The 25,500-nt window shown below is 38.4% G+C and overlaps 1 long non-coding RNA gene across 1 annotated transcript in view; it reads left to right on the top strand.

Annotated features, from left to right (window-relative positions):
• Positions 1-25,200, top strand: part of LOC140245814 (uncharacterized) — a 35,345-nt gene extending 10,145 nt beyond the window's left edge. Inside the window, exons 2-3 of the long non-coding RNA XR_011902379.1 lie at positions 11,122-11,361; positions 25,010-25,200. This is a non-coding gene — a long non-coding RNA (uncharacterized lncRNA). The remainder of the gene's footprint in view (positions 1-11,121; positions 11,362-25,009) is intronic.
• Positions 25,201-25,500: the final 300 nt, after the last annotated feature.

Here is a 25,500-nt window from a genome sequence, read left to right as displayed (position 1 = left end):
CTCACTTTCCTCAGCGGAGCACCGCGAGCGCAGCCCAGCTACGAATCAATCTCCCATCGCACTGCTGACTGCGGCGCGGTATCTGCATGCCTGCTGAGGTCTGCCTAGTTGGCGCTACCGCAGGAGTCCGTACACTGTTTTAGGAGTGCTGTTGCCAAATGCTGTTGCCAAATGCTGTATTCCTTTATTCAAATGATCTTCAGTATATATCTATATAAAATCCGTCAAAGATTCATGTAAAATAATTGCAATGTTATAACATTTTCATTTTATTGAAATATCATATGTTTTGTAATACTGCCGTACTTATTAGTGTCCACCCCATCATTTACAATTCATTGGCTATTGTTGTCATCAGAGTGATCAGGCATACATGTACGTCTGCTGCTGCCAAATGCTATCACAATCCGCGATCGTTTTTTTCAACTTCTGAGTGTAAACAATCTGAAATCAGTCTGTCAATTTCAGAATTATTGCCTCTCTTGTTGTCTGAGACTGTTGAATATGTCTGACGGTGGTAAATTACGACAGTATAACTTGAACCGCGGAAGAAACGCCAGCGCCAGCTTCATCATAGTACCGCCACCGCTAACTGCGACCAGCAGCCCCATACACATAGCGTAATGGGACTGCGTACTGTAGCATTCAGGATCACGATCGGGTAGCATCGCGGATAAATATCAACTTAAAATTGAAATATTTCTTCAATTTGAAGCAACGTTTGGTTCTGCCAATAGTCCTTTTCTGTTCAAATTGATGACTTAATGTGACTCGGTCGAGAGGAACCTTGGAGAGCTACACTGAATTATTGACGTCCAGCACAGGCGCACACACAAAGAGACATCTCTGTGCGCACACATCTCCGGTTATGCGCTGGCCGTCAATTCAGTGTAGCTCTCCCAGGTTCCTCTCGACCGAGTCACATTAAGTCATTAATTCAAACAGAAAGGGACTATTGGCAGAACCAAGTGTTGCCCGAAGCCTGTTGTCAATACTTCGACTTCAGTGGTAAGTCTGAAATTGAAGAAATTTTTCGATTTTCAGTTGATATTTATCCGCGATACTACCTTATCATGATCCTGAATGCTACAGTGCGCAGCCCCATTACATTATGCGTATGGGGCTGCTGGTTGCAGTTACGCCGCCGATGGGGAGTATGACGAGGCTGCATCGAGTAGTATTTGTAAGTTTTGACGACAAACTTGTCAATTAAAATATTGGAGAGCCATCTTGCACACCTTTCCCGCTCATTTTCTGGGTTCGGAATGGCAAAAAACTCTTCTTCTGGCCATCGCCCAGTTTATAAGAACACCCAAACGCTCACACATCGGCATTTTCGATCATGCCGCGTGCATCCGCTGCGCTGGAACCATGCGGAACGCTACTGCTTGCTCGGCCCGTGTTGCCGTTGCTCAAGCAGGGCTCCCCGAGCCAGCTGACGCTCTAATCAAAAAGCAATGTGATTCTAATACGTCACGCAGTCACGTGATCTTTCTCGCCGGCGTACAGAAATTGAACAGTTACGATTCAAAATTAGTGATGCTAAAAAATCGATTGTGACGAGTTGGGAGGGTATTTTTCAATGAAACTTACAATTTGTAGTCATTATGGTCCTTGATTTATGTAGATTATGGTGAAATTCATTCAAAATCGTCCGGACTTCTCCTTTAAAGTTTGAATTTTATGGATTTTAGTAAAATGTTTAGTTTTATAACATATTTGAGGTCAATTTTTCAATTGTTTAACTGACCTAATTAATTTTCAAAAATGCATGAATTATAATACAAATGTAGCATGGCCTGTATTCAATATTTGAGAAATAAATGTTATGAATTGTTATGTTTAGAACTTAGTAAATATGAAAGAAACAGTTCATTTGATATTTTTACGGTTTCCATGATTTGTTATGCTTCAGTGACTTCCTGAAGATGACCTTGTATTTTGTCCTTCCGTTACCACAAAAAGAGGTCTTTTTAATATTTTATCAAAAATAGTAATATAAAAACCATAAAATTTTCAGTGCAAAGCAAGTTTAGGTAGGCCTATAACTTGGCACCCATCCATCCACGAAACCCCTCCTCTTTTAATAATTATAAATAAATTAAAAATGTCCTTCCGTTACCGAAGTTGGTAACGGAAGGACAGTTGTGGTAACGGAAGGACTTAGAGTCTGTTTTTAGCTATTTAATGTCCCTAAGATGAGAACACAAATGTGTCAGAACCTACTCTAAGTACCCCTGACTAAATTCAAATAACAAATGAAGCCAAACCTCTTTCCTGAATGCAGGTCGACCCAAAATTGGCTTAATTTTGTAATTTTGTGTACAAACCCTATGGGAAATAGACAAAAAGTGCTCTTTCATAAAACTCATAAACATCTGATAATTTTTTTCTTTTGATCACTTTGATTACTTGACTTTTGCCTATCTATGGTTAAAAAGTGGTCTGTGACAATTTTCTTTGAAAAAAAAAAAACAACAGAAGGAAAAAACAAAGAAATACAAAAGAAATTCAAGAAACAATAAAAAATAAAAGAATTGAGATTGATTTTGCAATTTTTTATCACTACATTTGTTAAATACCTAAAAATGAGGATCCACACCAAAAAATGTCCGTAAATTGCTTCACATTAGTATTCTATGGGCTAAAATGTAATTTATTGAATAAATTTGCATAATCAATTCATATAATTAGGAATTGGCAGTATTTTGAACAATCTAACTATAGATGGTCTCGTGTAGATTACTCTCCAGGGTGATGTGTGCAGATTTTAATCATGATTATGCAAACAGTGTAAGAGATCGGGGGGGGGGGGGGGGGGCGCCCTGGGGATAAGCCCCCAAGACCCCCCCCCCCCCCCCCCAAACTGTGAAATGGGTCCATAAGATTTGGCTATTTGGGGGATTGAGCAAAAGAAAGAAAAAATATCACATGGGACTACAAGGATTAACATTAAAGTTGGAAATAACATCCTTCACTGTATGCACACAAAGCTCTTTGTCCTTCCGTTACCATATATTGATGAAAACAATATTGTAATTAGAAATTACCAGTTGACATGTTTCAAAGTTAAATACATAAAAGTAAAGCTAAAACTATTTGGATCAAACTGTATACCTGCCAGATATGAAAAAAATTATTAACCTTAGAGAGGTTTAATAAAAACTAACCATAACCCATCTTCCCCATACACTTTACACAGACAATCTGCATGTCCTTCCGTTACCGTCCTTCCGTTACCAAACACACACGGACATTACAGGGTCTAATGAAAAAATAAGTAAACATATTTGAAAGTCAAATATATTCCATTATATCTAAAACTATGGCAATTAAACTCTATACCAATAAATTAAAATAGCTCCATAAACTTCACAGAGTTTCGATAAAAACTAATTTGCCTGAAAACCCATGTCCATTTGATGTCCTTCCGTTACCGACCTCATTAATATGCATATTACTCTTTAGCAGGTATGACAAAAATTTTGGTGGAAATTATAGTCTTTGGCTCTGGTAATACATCTCTAAAGTTTAAAATGCTGTATCCATCAAACTTTTCTTAGAGTACATTTTTAACTGTGAAAATTCTGTCTGAATGTCCTACCGTTACTGTGGAATTGCCCTGTACTAGAAAATATTTTTCATGGAAATAACAATTTTATGGCAATATTGCAGCCATTTTGTACGTATTATGAAAATTAGGTGTTAAAGAAGACCCTTTCTTTCCCTAGCACAATCAATTTCAGGTTCCTAACTTGAATTCTAAAAAAAAGAAATCCAAAAGGACCTTTTAGAGGATTTGAAAAAAAAAAAGAAAACCATCCCACTGGGGTATATAGGCTATTGGATGAACTGCATGCACATAAAACTCACATGAAGCCTATGTACATATGATTTGCATACCAATTACAATATTTGCTTTTCTTTTGATACCACTGAGAAGGGATTCTGGTTTTTATCCCACCCTCAAAACCTTAAAGTCTACTTATTTTAGTGTTTTTAACTTCCCTCTCAAAAACAAAAACAAAATGTAAAAATTACTCTTTCAGTGTTAAATAATGATATATCTGCATATTTCAGTCCTAATTTGCATAATTATAAATAAAATATACTATTTACCACCTGAGAAACATTCCTCCTTCAAATTGCTATTTCCATTTGTTACAGCCAAAATCACTCTGAGAATGATCACACAAAAGAAACAACTAATGTTCAGGCGGTTTATTGACAGGGATATTGTGGGTACTGACTCGTAATCAGTTTTCACATCAGTACAATAATGATCAATAGAAATTATAAATCAGTAATGGAATCACTTACACGCATTACAGCCAAATCTCAAATCACAAGGTCCATGTAATCCCTTGGAAATGTCCAAGTACGATGCTCGATGCACAGATGAATGATCCTTGATGCACCGTTGAATGATTCCTCCGACGGAACTCCAGAGGCGCAGGTGACAATACTCCACGTTATAGATCCAGGGTATACAAACTGTACGTTCACAGCGAAGCGTGCAGAATCCGAAAGTTATGACGACCACGTCCAGTCGATGCGTTGAATGATGATCCACACAACAATGTCCAGCTAGGAATCCAGCCCGTCACAGCTTTGCCATAATCATGTCCATTGATATAAAAACATGGAGTCTATTTCCAATGTAGGCAAATTGATTCTATGCAGGCAAAATGTCTCCCAGGCCCTATCTCCACAAACGTAGCAGGTCAGCAGGTAACACAGGACTGACTATAACAAGTCGCTTCAGAGCCAGAAGTAACGTAACTCTCAGAGCAGAGGTGTTGGGTACTCTACCTACTGCAGAATTTCTCCGGCTTTTATACTATCCATTCACCCCTTTCTTGAACATTCTGTAATTTTCTCCAACCTGGGGCCACATTCTTCTACCTACTTGCACATACTTGCAAGTTCAAGACTGTTCCAGAAATCCTAGCTGACTCACTGCATAGCTATGTGCATAACAGCCTACCAAAAATAATGCCAATCACATTGGGCTACAGGGCCTCACTCAGCCAAATATGTAAGCACTTCCTAGAACATTCTAGATTCAGAGATGCCAAGTTCAAGAAACTTTTATGAGTGAGATTTGTATGACTCGGCGTTGCGGCGCTCGCGCGCATGCGCACGCGAACGAGGAGGGTGTCCCCCTCCCATGGTAGGGAGCTTTTTTGAATTATTAGCTCTTAATGATGGGATCTGGTGCATACTTAAGTGACTATTTTTTACTAATTTTGAAAAGCAAAAGGGAAATATACCAGGGATCTCGCCAGCGTATATCACCCTTGTCGGCCCCGACAAGCGTGCGGTTTGAAGAAGCAATTGCCGACAAGGGTAAAACTTGCCGACAAGGGTAACACCACGCGTGAACTTGCCGACAAGGGTAACTTGCATGACGAGCTAAGTTCGGACCAATTTCTCGCCTTTTTCAGTCTTAATTATCTGGCTAGAAAAGAAGCTAGATGTTGAAAGCAGCAGCAGTTTACATACTTATACAAGCGCAAAAATTTATCTACGCAGTCACCGCACCGATCGCAACAACGCGGCTCAACAGAGCGACATAGCTGATACACACCACATCACACACTTGCTCACTCGCATGCGCTCTGATTTGGGATCCACACACACATGCACAAACACCCAGCCGGCCACTTACAGCTGCCTGCGTGTACAACGGTACAGTGTATTGTGAGAGGGAGAGAGAGGACGGAAAGAGAGGGTCGGAGGCCGAAGGAGGCTGAGGAAGGCTGACACGTGCTCGCTTGTTGTCACGCTTGTTGTCGGGTTACGCAAAAACAAACGATATGAAATGCATGCCCCCCTCCGCCAAAGGTTGTATTTTTTTTTTTTTTTTTTTTTTTTGGCTGCTTTGGTTTGTTTGTTAGTTTGTTTGCCTGTCTGTCTCTCTATTCGCAAAATAAGTCAAATTTTGGGAACAGATTAGGATGAAATTTTCAGGAACAGTTACAGTTGGTTGGTAAAATGGCGCAAGGAACAGGTGATTAAATTTTGATAGTGAGCAGGATTTATAATACCATCGAAATTCACCGCCAGGATCCAGGATTTTTAGACTTTGTTTCGTATATTTGAAAGGATTCGTATCAATTCTTTAGGAAGTTGGCCATCGGCAGTGATGCAAAATTAGATGCGTTCAAAGCATTGCCGCAGAGAGAAAATTAACTCCATTTTTCGTTAAAAAAAAAAAGAAAAGAAAAAAGAACGTGCGATGGAGTAAGCAAATGCAAATTGTTATTTAGGTTTTGGTAGTTTCAGTGGGTTATTTTTTTTTTTAAATCTAAAAAGCCATGCGTTCCATTTTAGCCTTTTCAATTTCCATGGATTTGTAAACGTCATTCGTGAATATTCCATTTTCCTTCTCCGGGCCGAAATTTATAGTAATTCTGTCATGATGGTCTTTCAAGTTCAACGTACGTAATGCTCCACGTGCTTCTGGGTTGGTTTGTTAAAAGGTGGGTTGGGGGCCTTCATGGGCAGAAAATAAATGGCTGATCATTCATCAATATTCCCAGTTGGTTTACATGCTATGTACACGCTGTTTACGACTACTGAAGCAAGGTGGCAGTACGCGCGACATTCTTTATCTGACACCTGGCTTTCGTGGAAATTTCCACAAGCCATGATATCAAGTTTCCCCACTGCTTGAGGTCGTGCTTTTTTTTTTAGTCTTCATTACGAACATCAATTTTTTCAACTTGAAAAGTGTAGATAATTTGCTTCGAGGACGTGTTTCTTTCTTTTTTTTTCATTGCAGCGTCGGTAACATTTTGTTTTGTTCATCGTCCGTGCATGGCAGGGGTTCATGGGAGGAGAACGATAAGAATGACTGGGGAGAAAATAAACTGAAAGAAGGAAGCATCTTTTGAGCGAGCTGTCTTTGTTTTTCTCTACACCAGCATCAGTTATCGCCACCAAGGTTCATTTTTTTTTCGTTACTCCGACAGATTAATGATAAAATGATGCTAGATTCTTTATACTGAAGGTTCGTTAATCCAAAAATGATTAAGAAAAAAATGTCCGTTCATTTCACGACGAAATCAGTTTTGTTATTTCGAACGTTCTGCCAGTGAAATTTCGGAATAAAACGACGGCACAAAACAGCGTGTTTTTGTACTCTAAGGGTCTGTTATTCCGACAGAAGTAGTTATGATGAAATAATAAATTGTAGATTCTTATTCTGAAGGTTCGTTAACCGAAAATTGAATAAAGAAAAATGTCCGTAAATTTCAAAACGAAATCAGTGCGTCATTTCAAACGTTTTGCCAGTGAAATTTTGGAATAAAACGACTGCCCCCAAACAGTTGCAGTTTTCTTACTCTGAGGGTTCGTTACTCCGACAGATTAATGAAAAAATAATGCTAGATTCCTTCTTCTGAAGGTTCGTTAATCAAAAAAAAAAAAATGATTAAGAAAAAATGTCCGTTCATTTCACAACGAAATCAGTTTTGTTATTTCGAACGTTTCTGTCAGTGAAATTTCGGAATAAAACGACGGCACAAAACAGCGTGTTTTCGTACTCTATAAGGGTCTGTTATTCCGACAGAAGTAGTAATGATGAAATAATAAATTGTAGATTCTTTATTCTGAAGGTTCGTTAACCGAAAATTGAATAAAGAAAAATGTCCGTAAATTTCAAAACGAAATCAGTGCGTCATTTCGAATGTTTTGCCAGTGAAATTTGGAATAAAACAACTGCCCCAAAAAACAGTTGCACTTTTCTTACTCTTAGGGTTCGTTACTCCGACAGATTAATGATAAAACAATGCTATATTCCTTATTCTGAAGGTTCGTTAATCCAAAAATGATTTTAAAGAATGTCCGTTCATTTCACAACGAAATCAGTTTTGTTATTTCGAACGTTTCCGTCAGTGAAATTTCAGAATAAAACGACGGCCCCAAAACTGTTAGTTTTCTTTTACTCTGAAGGTTCGTTACTGCGAAAGAATAACGATAATACTTTAGATTCTTAATTCTGAACGATCGTTAATCGGAAAACGATAAAGAAGAAATGAAAACGGTTATAGTTTACTTACCCTCAGGGTTCGTTACTCCGACAGAATAATGGCAAAATAATACTCTACATTCTTAATTCTGAATGATCGTTAATAGAAAAATTATGAAGGAGAAAATATTCGTTTATATCCAAACGAAATCAGTTTTGTTATTTCGAATGTTCTGCCAGTATAATTTCGGAATACAACAACGGCCCCAAAACGGTGTTTTCTTATTCTGAAGGTTTTTTATTCTGAAACAATAACGATGATAGATGATAGATTCCTTTCTGAAGGTTCGTTGATCGGAAAATAATAAAGAAAAAATGCTTGTTAATCTTCGAACGAAATCAGTTTTATTTTGAACATTCATCTGTAGTACCGACCTTTGGTGTTGTTGTTTTCGATTACAAACCTTCGAAGTACTCAGTAATGAATCGTTTCATTTTATGATTAAACAAACCGTCGGAATAATGACCATCATTACATTTAAAATTGTAGGATATCTCTTTGATGTCACGGCCAAACTACCGCAGTATACCCAGAAAGGAAAGTGCAACGATGTCCCGAAAGTTCTCGATCGCTTCTCGCGCATCTGCATGCAATAGGCCTACCACGTGGTCGAGCAGACGGCGAGAAAGCAACACGGCGCGCGTTGTTGCGATGCAGAGGCGGCTAATTATTGCAACAGTGAAACAGGAAAGGCCTAAAAGAAATCGGAACCTCCACCATCGGCACCTACTTCTCTTTCATTTACCGGTATTATTTAGGAACTGCCGCTAACATAAGGTATGGAGTTTCTGCATTGTTTCTGTGAGAATATGCCCCTCACAACGTTCATTACATCTCCGTGAGAATGTCGCACTTAGTGGCATTTTAGCGGCGATTTATCTGTGTTGTATCGAGCATTAGCGAAGGCTTCCGCGCTTCGCGCGGGAGGGGGAACCCCCCTCCCGTACCCACCCCCAGAACAGCGCGCATAAATGCCGACAAGCGTGAAGAAATTCCTGGCGAGAACCCTGTATACCTTCAATTGCAACTATCACTCTAATCCTTTGAGCTATGCTCCTTATTTTTGGCCCAAATTGCAGACTTCACCAGATGCGTGAGAAAAATGGGTGCCATGAGTGAGATCGTGAGACAGACCCTAAATGCTTGAGTCTCACGCAGAATGCGTGAGACTTGGTAGCTCTGTAGATTGGGTGAGATATCATTCTAGATTGAGTGAGTTATAATGTATTTCCTGTCACATGCATGTACTGTAGCTACATTGTAACCACCTGGAAAATTCTCCACTAATCTGGTCAGCCTGTATGTACTGTACTATATCTACATGTATACCAAATAGAATGCTCTCCATTAATCTGGCCAACCTGTGTACATACTCATTAAAGCAACCATGCATACTGTACATCATACATTTACGTAACTACTAGTGTGTACATTTGTGACACATTCTATGTGCAAAGATTTCAAAGGAATTGTTTTCTGCTCGTTTCCAAAGAATTTCTAGAAAATGAGTGTCTGAAACTGACAATTTCTGTGGCTGGGCAGCCATTTTGTTTATGCAAATTAGATGGTCAAGATCAGTGAATTTCGTTTGGGAACCAGGTTCTTCCTAACCCTCAAAACCTTAAAGTCTATCACACAAAATAATATTACCCCTAACATACAATGTAAGTCAGTAACATGTCGAAGAAATGTGCACTTTATTCAAAAAGTCAAGTTTTGTGAAATTCTCTTTTTATTTTCCTTATATTGTTGTACGCATGTGACATCATACACTGTAGTAGTCTTCTCCTCCAACAGTGATTGCACAGATACATTTAAAAATTCTTAACTTTTGAATGGATTGTTGTATTTGCCCCAAACTTTCACTGATGTGTTCTACTAATATTGTTGCCTTCACTCAATCCACATGTGCATTTATATGAAGGTGAACTTGTCCTTCAACTTGCCTCTCAAGAAAAAAAAAATGTAAAAATTACTCTTCCAGTGTTTTAATATATATATGCATATTTCAGTCCTAATTTGCATGATCAAGATCAGTGAATTTCTCTTGGGAACCAGATTTTTCGGATTCAGCATAGCATTACTCAAATTAGGTAAAAGAGACCAGTTCCCAACTTTTACTAAAAAATGCCTCTAACACCTTTTTAGAGAGCCCTTTTTCAGAAATCCCACTAGACTATAATGGAGGAGCTAGACTTGCACTTTTGTATAAATATCAACGGCAATAAAGACCATCCTCTCATCCAAAACTTCTGCCAACCACCCCCTTCCTAACAGATTTCGTGCTCTGCCATTCCATTGAGAAAACAAATACATTTGTTCAGTAAGCCGTAGACTTCCATAAGAATGACCCCAAATGTATCTCTAAATGACAAATCATAAAATAGATCAGAATTTCCAGTATTAGGTATTTAAGATAAAATGGACAGCAATTAACTCTCGCAGTTGAAACACTGGATTGTATTAAGCAAATCAAGTATGATCAATAAACCCAAATGACCACTGCCTAAGCCATTAGATTCCTGTTGCTGTATCCATACATGTAGTATTGTACAAAAATGCTTTGCTTTTAGGGATGGTGGTATAAGTTTGTTCACAAAGCTGACCAGCTCTTACAGAAACCATGCAAATAATATATATGCAAGCCAAGAGAACACGGTATATATGACGCGAGAGTTTCTATTTTGCTGCTGACGTTAGAACTGCTGCAATTCCTTCCCCTATTACCAAAAATGTACTTCCCGACCTGTGGAATGTGGCTTTGTTAAGACTTCTCCCCTTAAACTGAGGGTAATTTATTTTATTAGCTCCTTTTCAGAGAGTTATCATTAACTTGTTAAGAACAGCTGAGTTCGCTACAATTAATATGCATTTCCCATATGCTATATACATGTAGACAATTGCCCGAGTATGCTCAGGACTTGTCTTCAAAGGGATAACATAATGAACTCAGTGCATTAAATCAATATGTTTTTCAGTTTTTAGATTGTACAGGGTTCAGTAATATCTTGCATGAGTACTGTTTGTGTCTTTCAAACATGTTATAATGTGCCTGTTCATACATGTGTGTTTCTTTAATGAACAGCTCAAGAGACACAAGAAGTACAGCTTGGAGAGGATGTCATGCTACTGTGTCATCATCCATTCCTGAATGTGAGCATGCACCCTGTCTCCTGGACCATTCAAAGTCGTACTCTGTCATCAGATGCTGTGCTGCTCATGAAAAATTTCTCTGCTGGAGATGTAGGAGTCTACCAGTGCAACATAACTCGCGAGTCCAGGGCTACATACATTGCACACATAGTTGTGTTGAAGAATAATTCCGGTAATGGTGTATTCTTTCCCTCTCTCTGTGTTTAAAGGGCTGAAATCATGAATCCCATGCTATATTTTGATGCTGAGGTTGCCATCCCTCAATGAGAGGGTCAACTTGTCTGCACTAGGAATGCTTCCAGCCTGTTAGAGATTGGGAACTCTTTCTGTTGTGACAAAAACAATAGTGAGGCATGTGAAGCGCAATAAAGTAAAAACGACATGCTCATTTAGACCTACATGTTCCTTCATTAAGCCCAAATTTATGAATAGGATTTTGACAAGCTTGCACAATGTACAATATTCTTTATGTTGGTTGGTAGCTTTTTCCCTTGTAGAGCCCACTAATGTCAAAATCTATCACTAATGTCAAAATAACCACAAATGTCGTAACACGTCATCCACAAATATCAAATTGACCACTAAACACGGCAAGCACACACCACAAATGTCATAACATGTCAACCACAAATGTCAAACTAGACTCGGAATTTGTCAACACTGACAAATTAGGTGATCCGATCTATTGGGAAATCAATGATTTCAGTCCTGATCCCAATAAGCATGACCATACAGGTTTCATCTGTGTTGAGGGGACATTGGCCATGTGATGTTTGGAGTCTCATTTAAAAAAGGGAGTCAGACCTGCCATCTTTGGTACCGAATTCCGTATGCACTAACGAAGATACAGAATGAAGTATATTTGACCTTTGACCCCATTTTGCACACCAAAGATGGCATCTGAGCAAAAAGTGGTTATTTTGTGAAATGATTCTTGTAACATGGTCTTTGCGTGTGCAAAATATGGGAAAAATAGGACAAGTATTCACCAAGATACAGGATGAAACATTTATGACCTTTGACCCTAATTTACATACCCAAGATGGTGTCCGATCAAGTAGTTGTTATTTTATGAAAAAATGTACGTGACATTAACTAAACATGTGCAAAATATGGTGGTGATAGAGGCTGTTATTCTTGAGTTATTGCAAAGAAAGTTGCAAAAAGAAAGAAATATCTCAATACATCGAAGATAAGCTTTAATTTCAACCAAGTTTTTTAGCATGATCCCGACAACGTATGAAAAAACAAAAGGCACGTAACGATAGCGCAAAGTCTCAGCTACAACATATTAAAATCTGGGAGAAACTCACCGAAGGGTAAGTGAGCTAGTGCTCGATAAAGACAATCATGCCAACTTTCACATCTAGAAAAATTCCCTCCCATAGAGATAACACGTCATAACGAAGATACAGAAAAAAGTACATTTGACCTTTGACCCCACTTTGCACAGACAAGATGGCATCTGAGCAAAAAGTGGTTATTTTGTGAAATGATCCTTGTAACATGGTCTTTACGTGTGCAAAAAATGGGAAAGATAGGACATGTGTTTACTAAGATACAGGATGAAATATTTATGACCTTTGACCCTAATTTACATACCCAAGATGGTGTCCGATCAAGTAGTTGTTATTTTATGAAATAATGTACGTAACATGAACTAAATATGTTCAAAATATGGGAGTGATAGGGGTTGTCTTTCTTGAGTTATTGCAAAGAAAGTTGCAGAAAGAAAGAAATATCTCAATACATCGAAAATAAGCTTTAATTTCAACCAAATTTTTTGATGTGATGCCGACGTCGTATGAAGAAATGAAGGGCACATTTACAATAGCCCAAAGTCTCAGCTACAACATATTAAAATTTGGGAGAAATTCACCGAAGCATAAGTGAGCTAGTGCTCGATAAAGATAGTCATGTCAATTTTCATTTCCAGAAAAACTGCACTCCCATAGAGATAACACGTAAACTGGTCAAATTTGACAAGATTACTTTCAATCCATTTTTACGAGGTGATGCCGTCATCCAATCAAAATGCTGTTATTACATTAATGAAAGAGCATTTAATAAGCTACAACATACTGAAATCTCAGTGAAAATTGGCAAAAGATTAGTGAGATACGCTTGAATGAACTTAAAATTTGATGACGTCATTTTGAAAATTTACTTTTTTAACTTTATTAAGAAATTTGATATCTTTTAATCATTTTTTCAGCATCGCCAACCCATGAAATGACATGTACAACTCATCAGCTTTCAGAATATGTCAAGAAAATGGGGGGTCACCGTCCATCCTGACGAGTAAAATCGGATTTAAAATTGGCAGTTTTTTGGCATAGTTGCACTGTATATCGCCATTGACGCGCGCGCAGAATTTAAACTTTGACGGGCCCGTATGACGTCATATTGAGTCGGATTGACTTGAAACTTGGTAGAAATATTCCTTGACATTTCAGACATCCGATCCGTGTGAAAAAACGGGAAATTTCTATTGCATATGAGCTGTGCGTGCGTATATGCGTGCGCGCGTACGCGTCCGTCCAATTTTTTCAATTTTTCAAAAAAATGTTGCAAATGGTCTGAAACGTGTGCAAAAAAAAATTTCAGCTCAATTTGAGCATACAAATATTTCAATGGGCGCGTACCCGCACGTTTTAAGAGAAAATATGAATTTTGATAATATGAGTAGAATGTGCATAACTTGAATTATATGTGAGGTAAATTTCATTAAAAAATTCCATTCCAGTAATGAGATATGAATGAAAATGTGTTTTCATATAATTACGTCATAGTGACGTCACGGTCGACTGAATACTATGATTTTATTTGACCCGTCGTCTTTGGGACATGATACATGGATGGTATAATTTTGACATTAGATAGAAAGAACACTTTCTGAGCTAATCGATACACAAATTTTGTCCAGAAATAAAGAAAGAAGAAGAACAACAAAGAATCCGTACAGATGCAGAAAGTGATCCGAGAAAATACTCGGATCACCTAAATATCCGGTTTTACTGCAAATGTCATAATGCATCAACCACAAATGTCAAAACTGATTGCAGAGAGAGAGGGGGGCGGGGGGTTGAAGCCTGCCTAAAGTCACTAAACTGGAATTTTTATGCCTCCGCCTGAAGGGTGTCGGAGGCATTATGTTTCTGGGTTGTCCGCACGTCTGTCCCCTTTTATTTACGCAATAACGAGTAATAAAGATAGAGCCAAGTAAGCGCTGTGAAGACATTATAGACTGAAATTGTATGTTTGATTATGGAGTGCAGTGATTGCGGGGGGGGGGGGGGGGGTTGGTGGGGAGGGGGTGAGGGAGAAGGGGGATTTTCCACATTTTTAGCATCTGCTTGGTGATCTGCATCTTCCTGGTGATATTATCATTTTTAGGTGATCCGAGTATCCTCTCGGATCACCTTCTGTTTCTCTATGGATTCTTTCTTCTTCGTTTTCTTCTTATTTCTCCCCAAAAGTTGTCCAGAGGTTAGCTCAGAAGGTGCATTGCCTCTCAATGTCAAACTTATACCATATATGTATCATGTCGCAAAGACGACAGCGCAAGTAAAATCATAGTGATCAGTCGACCGTGACGTCACTATGACGTCATCATGCCGTCAATCCCTCGTTTGAGGCGAGACCCCACTTTAACGAAGCTAACTGGGGTGCTATACCCCCCTAACGATTCTTCGTTTGAGAGTTGGGAGTCGAAGTACTTGTCCATTGCAAATTAACTTTCTGCTCAGGCGTGACAAACCTGGAGGCCAAGCCAGGGTTTAATGACTACAGCAGCTGTCGTATTACGTAAGAGCGTGATAAGGATATCTGCCTGTGGCACACCATTCAAAGTGAATTCAATTTTCTCTATCCTTTCTAAAGTTTTCAATTTTATATTCTATTGAGATATTCTATGGTCATCCATTTTACATTTCGAACAAAAAAAATTGACCCGTAAATTACGAAAATACAGGAATAAGAAGGAGAGCATTGCCAGTTTGCCGGTGCTGCTCACTGTTGGGGATAAAGTACAAGCTATGGATGAGTTGGGGAGGTGGGCTGCAGTACACATGCTCTGTCTGCATATGCTGAATGTCTACACTCACACACACACACACGTACACACACACGCACCATGGAGCTACATAGCCCATGCCAAAACCAAAACAATCTCCTCCTCTCGCGCAGTGGCGATGACTGATGCTTAGATTAGGCCAGGGTCAAGAAACAGGTGTTTTATATCTTTGGTTTTTAAGTCATTGATTGCCAAGATATACACTGGCATTATTTACGGGGGTGTAGCCTCTTCAAACGAGAGATTTGCGTCATGATTATATGAAAACACATGTTCATGCATATCTCATTAATAGAATGGAATTTTTCAATGAAATTTATGTCACATATATTTCAAGTCAAGTGGATTCTACTCATATTCTCAAAATTCATTTTTATCTCAAAACGCGCGCGTACGCGGGCGATGAAATATTTGTATGCTCAAATCGAGCTCAAATTTTTTTTTGCACACGTTTCAGATCATTTGGAGCATTTTTTGAAAAATTGAAAAAATTGGACAGATGCGTACGCGCGCACATATTCGCACACACAGCTCATATGCAATAGAAATGTTCAGTTTTTTCACACGGATCGGATGTCCAAAATGTCAAGGAATATTTCTGCCAAGTTTCAAGTCGATCCGACTCAATATGACGTCATACGGGCCCGTCAAATTCAAAATTCCGCGCGTGCGTCAATGGGGATACACAGTGCAACTATGCCAAAAAACCGCCAAGTTTAAATCGGGTTTTACTCGTCAGGATGGATGGTGACCCCCCATTTTCTTGACATATTCTGAAAGCTGATGAGTTGTACATGTCATTTCATGGGTTGGCTATGCTGACAAAATGATTAAAAGATATCAAATTTCTTAATAAAGTAAAAAAAGTAAATTTTCAAAATGACGTCATCAAATTTTAAGTTCATTCAAGCGTATCTCACTAATCTTTTGCCAATTTTCACCGAGATTTCAGTATGTTGTAGCTTATTTAATGCTCTTTCATTAATGTAATAACAGCATTTTGATTGGATGACGGCATCACCTCGTAAAAACGGATTGAAAGTAATCTTGTCAAATTTGACCAGTTTACGTGTTATCTCTATGGGAGTGCAGTTTTTCTGGAAATGAAAATTGACATGACTATCTTTATCGAGCACTAGCTCACTTATGCTTCAGTGAATTTCTCCCAAATTTTAATATGTTGTAGCTGAGACTTTGGGCTATCGTAAATGTGCCTTTCGTTTTTTCATACGACGTCGGCATCACGTCAAAAAATTTGGTTGAAATTAAAGCTTATCTTGGATCTATTGAAATATTTCTTTCTTTCTGCAACTTTGTTTGCAATAACTCAAGAAAAACATACCCTATCACCACCATATTTTGCACATGTTTAGTTCATGTCACATACATTATTTCAAAAAATAACTACTTGATCGGACACCATCTTGGGTAAGTAAATTAGGGTCAAAGGTCATAAATATTTCATCCTGTATCTTAGTAAACACATGTCCTATCTTTCCCATATTTTGCACACGCAAAGACCATGTTACAAGAATCACTTCACAAAATAATCACTTTTTGCTCAGATGCCATCTTTGGTGTGCAAAATGGGGTCAAAGGTCAAATATACTTCATTCTGTATCTTCGTTAGTGCATATGGAATTCGGTACCAAAGATGGCAGGTCTGACTCCCTTTTCTAAATGAGACTCCAAACATCACATGGCCAATGTCCCCTCAACACAGATGAAACCTGTATGGTCATGCCTATTGGGATCAGGACTGAAATCATTGATTTCCCAATAGATCGGATCACCTAATTTGTCAGTGTTGACAAATTCCGAGTCTAGTTTGTTTTTGTTTTCGTCTTGTTTTAAATGAGCCCCATCCCCCCCACACTGCTGGGGGGGGGGGGGGTGTTGAAACCTCAGAGTCCCTAAACTCTGGAATTTGTGATCTTCTTTGCATGTTTGATTATGGCGAATCCAGGGGTGCCCAGATTTTTTATGCCTCCGCCACGAAGTGGTGCCGGAGGCATTATGTTTTCGGGTTGTCCGTCCGTCCGTCCGTCCGTCCTTCTGTCCGTCCGTCCGTCCGTCCGTAATGAATTTTGTGGACAAGGTAACTATCAAAACCTGTTGAGGTATCCTAATGAAACTTGGCATGTATGTGTATTAGGGGGTGAAGTTGTGCCTATCAACTTTTGGGTGCACGTGCTCAAGGTCAAAGGTCAAAAGATCAAGGTCAAATACATAAAATTTCACTATTTCCACCATATCTATTGAATGCCTGAAGATATTTTCTTGAAACTTAGTGTATACATGTATTACCCAATTAAGATTCTCTGGTGAAAGTTTGCGTCATGAGGTCAAAGGTCAAAGGTCAAATGGTCAGGGTCAAATACATGAAATTTCACTATTTTCGCCATATCTATTGAATGTCTGAAGATATTTTCTTGAAACTTAGTGTATACATGTATTACCCAATTAAGATTCCGTGGTGAAAGTTTGGGTCATGAGGCCAAAGGTCAAAGGTCAAAAGGTCAAGTAAAAATATCAAAACTTCTTTTTTTTCTCCGTGCCTTGGAAAATTGTTCAAGGTATCTTCATGGAACATAGTATATACATGTACTGACTGGAAGTGATTATCTAGAGAATGTAGGGTTCATTGGGTCAAAGGTCAAGTGCAACACTTCAAAATTTTACTATTTCCCTCATATTTATGCAATGCCAGCAGGGTTATTATTTTTTTACACTTGGTGTATGCATGTGTAACCTAATAGAAATTCTCTGGAAATTTTTTTTTTTCTTCTTTTTTTGCCTCAAAGGTCAAAAGGTCAAAGATCAAGTGAAAGTGCTGAACTTACTTTTTTCTCCATATCTCGAAGTGGCTCAAGTTATCTTGAAACTTAGTACATATTGTGCATGTTCTACCTGAAAGTAATTATCTTATGAATTTTAGGGTCAAGGACCAGATGAAAATGGTAACAATTTACTATTCAATTCAGAAATTGCACTTTTTCTCCACACCTTGAAAATTACTCAATGCATTAACTTATGAATGGGTGAAAGTCAAGTTAAAGTCCTTAAATCCCTAGATACATGCTCTCCTATTCATCCAATTAAACCTATGTCAAGGAAGGTGAACATTCAACACATTTGTGACAAACTTGTCATTCCAATATTTTGCCAATTTTGTGAAAATGTAATCACACAGAGTCCACATGTACTATCTAGACCTATTGGGAAAATCATGCATTATGGCGGAGGCATACCAGTCGCCAAAGCGACATTTCTAGTTTTTTTTTGAGGGGGGGGGGGGGAGGAGGGGGATTTTCCACATTTTCAGCATCTTCTTCAAAAATCTTGGACTGATATATTGGATTTCACCAAACTTGCCAAATAGCATGTTTACGGGTATATGTGACCGTGCACCACAAAACAAATAAAAAGTCGCACCCCTTGATTTTATGTGAGGACTCAAAAAAGGTGAAATGGGTCAACCAAGTCAATGTTCAGTTTTCCATATTTTCTGGAAGAGCAATTTTTCTTCTACATTATTCTGAAGTTTGGGATCATAGCATGAATGGGAAAAGTGTGTTTTCAGCAGTTTTTCTGCAACCCTTTTTGGGGGGAGAGTAGAATGATCAATTATGTCTTAGAGGCCCCTTTTCCTTTCTTGAAATCCTCTGCACACTCTTTACTTTCAAGTCTGATAACTTTTGAAAGGATAGTGCTACTGCTTTGAAAGTTGGCATTAATCATGGAGAAATGTATTGATAGAACATGATTAATTTCAGCTAAATCTGGTAATTCCTTCATTGTTGTTGCTTCATTGGTTTACATCCTGTGTTTTGTCCCTTTCAGCGCACAGCTGGCACAGCTTATAAAACATTAAGCGCTTGAATAGACCCTGTACTTCAGAGCCTCTTTTCTCAGTTCACACTTTTCCAGAGTGTGTGCTTTCTTTCCAGTATTTAGTTAGGTTAGGGGAGTCCATTTGAATTGAGTTATACATCATTTTAAAGCTTAGAGTCAACTCTTTCAGAATCTGCCCTTAACTAAAAATTCATATCTGGCGATTTTTTATTGGTTTTGTGGTGCAGGGTCATGTATGATCTTTATTTGTTAAAATTAGCCCCCCCCCCCCCAACTGCCAAAGTAGATAGATCGAGAGAGAAAGGGGGGGGGGGGGGGATTGAAACCTCAAAGTCCCTAAACTCTTCAATTTTTTCTTCTTCGATTGAACCGACAAACATAGAACTAAGTTAATGCTATGAAGACAGTAATTCTATCTTTGATTTTGGCCGATTCAGGGGTGCCTGATCGGGTGGGGGGCTTAAGGACAAGGAGGGGGATTTTCAACACTATCAGCATCTCTTCTTGAAAAATCTCCGACGGATTTTTACCAAACTTGGCAGATAGCATGTTTATGGTTATATGATCTTTATTTGTTGAAATGAGCCCCATGTCCCCCCCCCCCCCCCCCCCGAAGCCGAAGGGGTTGGGGGGGGGGGGGGGGGGTTGCATCCTCAGAGTCCCTAAACTCTGGAATTTTTTTTTCTTCTTCTGTCGAACCAAAACATACAGGCCTAGAGCTTAATAGTGCTCTGAAGACATTAATGCCAGAAATTTTATGATTGCTTTTGCTGGATCCAGGGGTGCCCCGATCGAGGGGTGGGTGGTAATAAAAATGTGATAAAATTATTGTGCTTTATATTCCACATACTAAGAATCTTGCTAAAAGATTGGTCAAGAGCTGATCAGTGATAAAGCGTAGATTTGCCCATCACATCACCTGTGAAGAAACGTTCATTACACTCCAGTCATTTTTCTTTAGCTGATCTCGTCAGTCTCATACAGTCCTGACGCGAGATGAGTACGCGCGAAATAAAAGTGCGTTGCACTGTGGACAATCACAGTGATAGTCCACCGTACAACGCATTTTTATTTCGGTGCCATAGTGCGCAGAGCAAATTTGTTGTTTTGTCAGTTATGCGCATATGTCTAAGGTTCACTTCATAATGTTACCGCTACCCGGACCCAAAGAGATTACTGTACGAGCTGAAATTTTCGCGGTGGTTTTATTTTCGCGAATTTCGCGAATCGCCTTTGAACCGCGAAAATAACAACACGCGAAAATAACAACCTGCGAACAGATAAGCACAGTTAGACCTCGCAACCACGAAATTAACAACACATGAAAATGTTCTCATAGTAGCAATTCGCGAAAATATCTGTACGCGAAAATTTCAGCTCGTATGGTATATAAACTCTCTTTGCTGCTACCCTAGATGTGGAATATAAAGCAAATAATCAACTTTTAGTTTCAGGCAATGAGACAAACTATCACTTCCTTGGCGATCTGAATGTGTATGCTATCTTTCCTCAGCTGTGCTTCGGAAAGATAGCTACATCCAGATCGCCTCAGAAGTGATAGTTTGTCCCATCACCTTTACCAACACTGATTATTTGCTTATTATCACTAATGGTTGTACAGAAAAATTTCTAAAAATATTCCTTTTGTCATGTGTAGGGTTTTCAAGAAATACCTCAAATTCTTAATTCCACCCAAACGACCCCAACCCCTCATCTCGGCCCTTTTCAATTGACTGAGATGGGGGGGGGGGGGGGTAAACTCCACCTCCTCCCACCTTAGGGTTTGGGACAGTCATTTAAACAAATGAGGTCATATCACCTGATAAATACGCTACATGCCAAGTTTGGCGAATATCTACTGAAACGGGTTCAAGTTCTATAAAAAGCTGAATATGTGAAAATTCTGCCTGCCCCCGCCTTTAACCCTAACTAGTCGGGGGGGGGGGGGGGGGGGGGGGGTTAACCCTAACCCTAACCCTAGCCCCCCGACGTTCCGCGCTATGTATCGCTATCGCGAAAAGGTATCACCGCGATGTTTCATGACTTTTTTCTTTCAAGTCTCCCGCATCTTTTGACACCAAATTTGCGATACCCGGGCGCGCGGTTCCAAAGTTGCGCATAAATATACAATGTACGTACATGCATGTCAGACCAAAAATAGTTCAAAAAACATGAATTTGTGTACAATTTCAATGCAAACTGTGCTTTCAGGCAAATTTCATAAAAGCATGATTATTTTGGGGTTGAATTGATTAAAATCAATCAATAACATATCTTCTTGTTCGGAACAATGTCGTGGACAAATATAATTGAAAAAACAATGAAAAACATAAAGTCAAAAGAACTAAGAAATACATAAGAAATTAAAAAAAATAAAATACTTAAGAAATTTTCTGATGGCACAATTTTTTTCTCTTTCATTTGCTAAGGACACTAAAAAGAATATTTGCACAAAAAAAATGTGCCAGTTTTGAGGTTTATTTATGATTTATACCAAATTGTCTGATTTTATGCGTCATTATGCATAAACTAGCATAATTTCGCATAAATTATATATTTTGTTAAAATTAACTTCATGGTACTTTAGATTACGTCATAGGCTCTATCATCTACATTGTGCCTAAATAGCCTAGCCTAGTTGTGGTTATAAAAGCTTCATTCATTATACTTAATTTACTATAAAGCACTCTATTACCTCCATCACTTGTGTAAGATTTTTTTTTCATTATTTCTTTAAACCTGAAATGGGATTCTATTACCCTATGGATGCTTCTTGCGTTTTCAAGAAGAAGATGAAAATGTGAAAATTACACCTCCTTCCTACTGTATCCTCCCCCCCCCCCCACCCCCCTTTGGGCATCCCCTCATCTGCATGTAGCCTACATATGCATAAAATCGACTTACGTACGTACTATATGATAAAGAACAGATTTATCTTTATAACTTCTGGTTTAAGAGGATTTTCAAAACAATCCCTTAGACTTGGGCCTTCATCTCACCCTAACCATACCTGTCTCCCCCCCCCCCCCCAAGTTTATTGCCCCTTAGTGGAATTATATTACCCTAGTGGTGCTACCCTCCCACGTTTGGTAAAAATCTGTCATAGATTTTTGCCAAGTTTGGTGAAAATCCGTCATGAGATTTATCAAGAAGGCGCAGTAAATGTGGAAAATCCCCTCCTCCCCTTCACCCCCCCCCCCTTCCCCCGATCAGGGCACCCCTGGATCCGCCATAATCAAACATGACATTTCAGTCGTTAATGTCTTCATAGCACTAACTAAGGTGGTGGGGTTGGGGGTGGGGCTCATTTTAAGAAATAAAGATTGTATTACCATAAAGATGCTATCTGCCATGTTTGGTGAATATCCATCATGAGATTATAAATCGTAGTAAATCTGGGAAGTCCCCTCCTCCCCACCCCCTCCCTCCTTGATCTGGTCCCAAACATGCAATTTCAGTCTTTAATGTCTTCATAGCACTAAATTAGCTCTATCTTTTTCGGTTCAACGGAAGAAGATTAAATACTTCCAGAGTTTATAAGGGACTCTGAGGCTCCCCCCCCCACTGCATTTTGTTTGTTTGTTTGTTTGATTTTAGTGGGGCTCATTTTAACAAATTTAGATCATATCACCATAAAGATGCTATCTGCCAAATTTGGTGAATATCAGTCATATTTTTTTAAGAAGATGCAGTAAACGTGGAAAATCCCCTTCTCCCCTTTTTACATTTTCCATTGATGACATTTTCGAGATTTTTACATTTCCCGGTGAGACATTTTTACATTTCTTGGCATTTTAGTGAGGTCAAAAGGTCAAAGGTCAGGTGAAAATGTTAAAATTTCACTTTTTTTCCATCTCTCGCAAAATGGTTCAAGGTATCTTCATGGAACTTGGTAAATATGCATGTACTGTATAAGCTGAACATTGTTTTCGTGAATGAGGAGGTCATGGACAATCTTGCGAAATGTTGTTTTTGCAAGTTTGACTTCGAGGCTATCACAAGTGCACTAATGCCTGATCAATTCAAACAGTGATTTGCGAAATTCATGAAAATTAAACCCTCGCGAAAATAACAGCTTATATAGTATTGACTGGTAGGGATTATAGGGAATTCAGGAGTCATGGGTCAAAGGTCGAGGTCAACCCCTCAAAATTTCACTATTTCCCTCAATATGAATGCTTGCAGGATTTTTCTTTAAACTTAATAAATACAGGTGTATTACCTAATGGAGATTCTCTGGGAAATTTTCTTTCAGAAGGTCAAAGGTCAAAGATTAAAGGGTGTGCACAGTTCTGGTCGAGTTGAGGATTTAGCTTTTAACATTTTGCGAGATATTCAGAAATCACTCTATGTGATGTCAAAGAGCATGCAGTTCTAAGGGGTATCAAAAATTTATTCGATGAAAATCGGTTTTGCAATGGCTGAGATATCCAAAAACAAGGTGAAACAAAGAGATCCTGATAAAGTTGTGGCATGTCGCCTTTTGTAGCAGTTTTTTTTTGATATCTCAGCCATTTGAAAACCAATTTTCATCAAATAAACGTTGAATCCTTCTTAAAATTACATGCTCTTTCATATTCCATAAGAGGCTTGTCATTATCTCACTTAAGAATGTTCAAAACATGAATCCCCACCTCAGCCAGTACTGTACAGTCCCTTTAAGGGTTAAAGGCCATGCTAAAATGCAAAAAATCTATTTCATACTGATATTACACTTTTTTTTTTCTTCATACCTTGAAAATTACTGAATGCATAAACTTATGAAAGGGTTGGTCAAAAGTCAAGTAAAAATCCTCAATTCCCTAAATACATGTACCTGCGCTCTTTAATAGACAATTATATCAAACTTAGTTCAAGGAATGTGAACATTCAAGACATTTCTGACAAACCTGTCATTTCAATATTTTGCCAGTTATGTGAAACTGTCATCACACATTGTGAAGACATTGTACTATAATCCTATTGGGAGAATCATGCATTATGGCAGAGGCATACCAGTTTTCATAGTGACATTTCTAGTCTTCAAAAGATTATCATTTATGGTAATTAATGCTGATATTCATACATGTAATGTAGGCGTGAAATCAGAATTTTTGTTTGGAATGACTTAATAAAGCTCAGAAAGGGCATATTTTTAGTGTACATATTCTTTCTAGTGTTCTTTTTATAGCAAATGTATTTGAAAGAAATTGTGCCATCAAAAATTATTTCCTAATGTATTTCATTGGCATTAATTTCTTCATGTTTTTTCTTTTTTCAATGTTCTGTAAATTGTAGTCTTTTTCAATCAAATTTGTCAACAACACTGTTCCTAGCATGAAAATAGGCTTTTTAAATAGCTGATTTCAGTCATTAAAAACAAAATTATCATGCTTCTATAGAAGTTGACTATAAGGCTTTATAGCACAATTTCTGTTGAAATTGTAAATGAATTCACATTCTTGCAGCAATTTTTAGTTCAGCATGCTTATTTGTGTGTGACTTCAAAACCATGTAATCAAAAGCAAAATCCAAAATATGATGTCAAAAGATGCAGGGGACTTGGAAAAAAAAACAGTCGTCAAACATTGTAAGAAAAATGATGTAACAAAAGAGGAATATATTGCATGTGGTGGGAAGGAACCCCAACTCTACAAATTGTCTGTTGAGCTTTTAGCTATTATTTTTTTTTTATAACAAGTGCATTGCAGTCATTGAACTAGGGGAGGGGGCGGGGGGAGTCATTCAGTTACTGCAGAATGTAATTTGGGCTTTTTATCAAGTAAACAGTGCACATTTTCAGCTGTTTATAAAGTCAGAATGAATTTTTTTATTTTCAATGTAGTGTTCTGCTTTTGAGCAGCATAGTTTATGCTTCAACTGCTCATTTGGTTCATGATTCCCAATGCAGATGTTGACACCAAGGTTCAAATCGGAGAAGCTGTCATCCTACCCTGCCAACACCCAAACCTTGACTATGAAGTTGCTTCAGTCTATTGGTCCAGACTTAGGCAGATAAATCAAAGCTCTTTTCTGGAGCCAATTACTTATTGGACCTCTGAAGAAAATTATACCACAGGAGGATTCCTCTTGACATCTGAAATGGGGCTTGAAATAAAGAACTTTTCACTCATGGATGCAGGCATCTACTGGTGCAACATATCTTATGAGTCATCGGTTCCTTTATCACTGTCACATAAGTTTTTTGTGAAAGCATATGGTAAGTCTGTAAAAAGATTTTCGTATTAGTGTATTTTGGTGAGCAAGCACTTTGCAGACTTCTCCTCAAATTAGTGTATTTGAAAGGAGACAATGCATTTAGTTTATGAGAATGCTACACACACACACCACACACACACACACACACACACACACACACACACACACACAAATGTTGTATCG

This window comes from Diadema setosum, unplaced genomic scaffold (assembly GCF_964275005.1).
Source record: "Diadema setosum unplaced genomic scaffold, eeDiaSeto1 scaffold_37, whole genome shotgun sequence".
Lineage (NCBI taxonomy): Eukaryota > Metazoa > Echinodermata > Echinoidea > Diadematoida > Diadematidae > Diadema > Diadema setosum.
The sequence above is the reverse complement of the archived record's forward strand: the minus strand, read 5'-3'. Positions and strand labels throughout refer to the sequence as shown.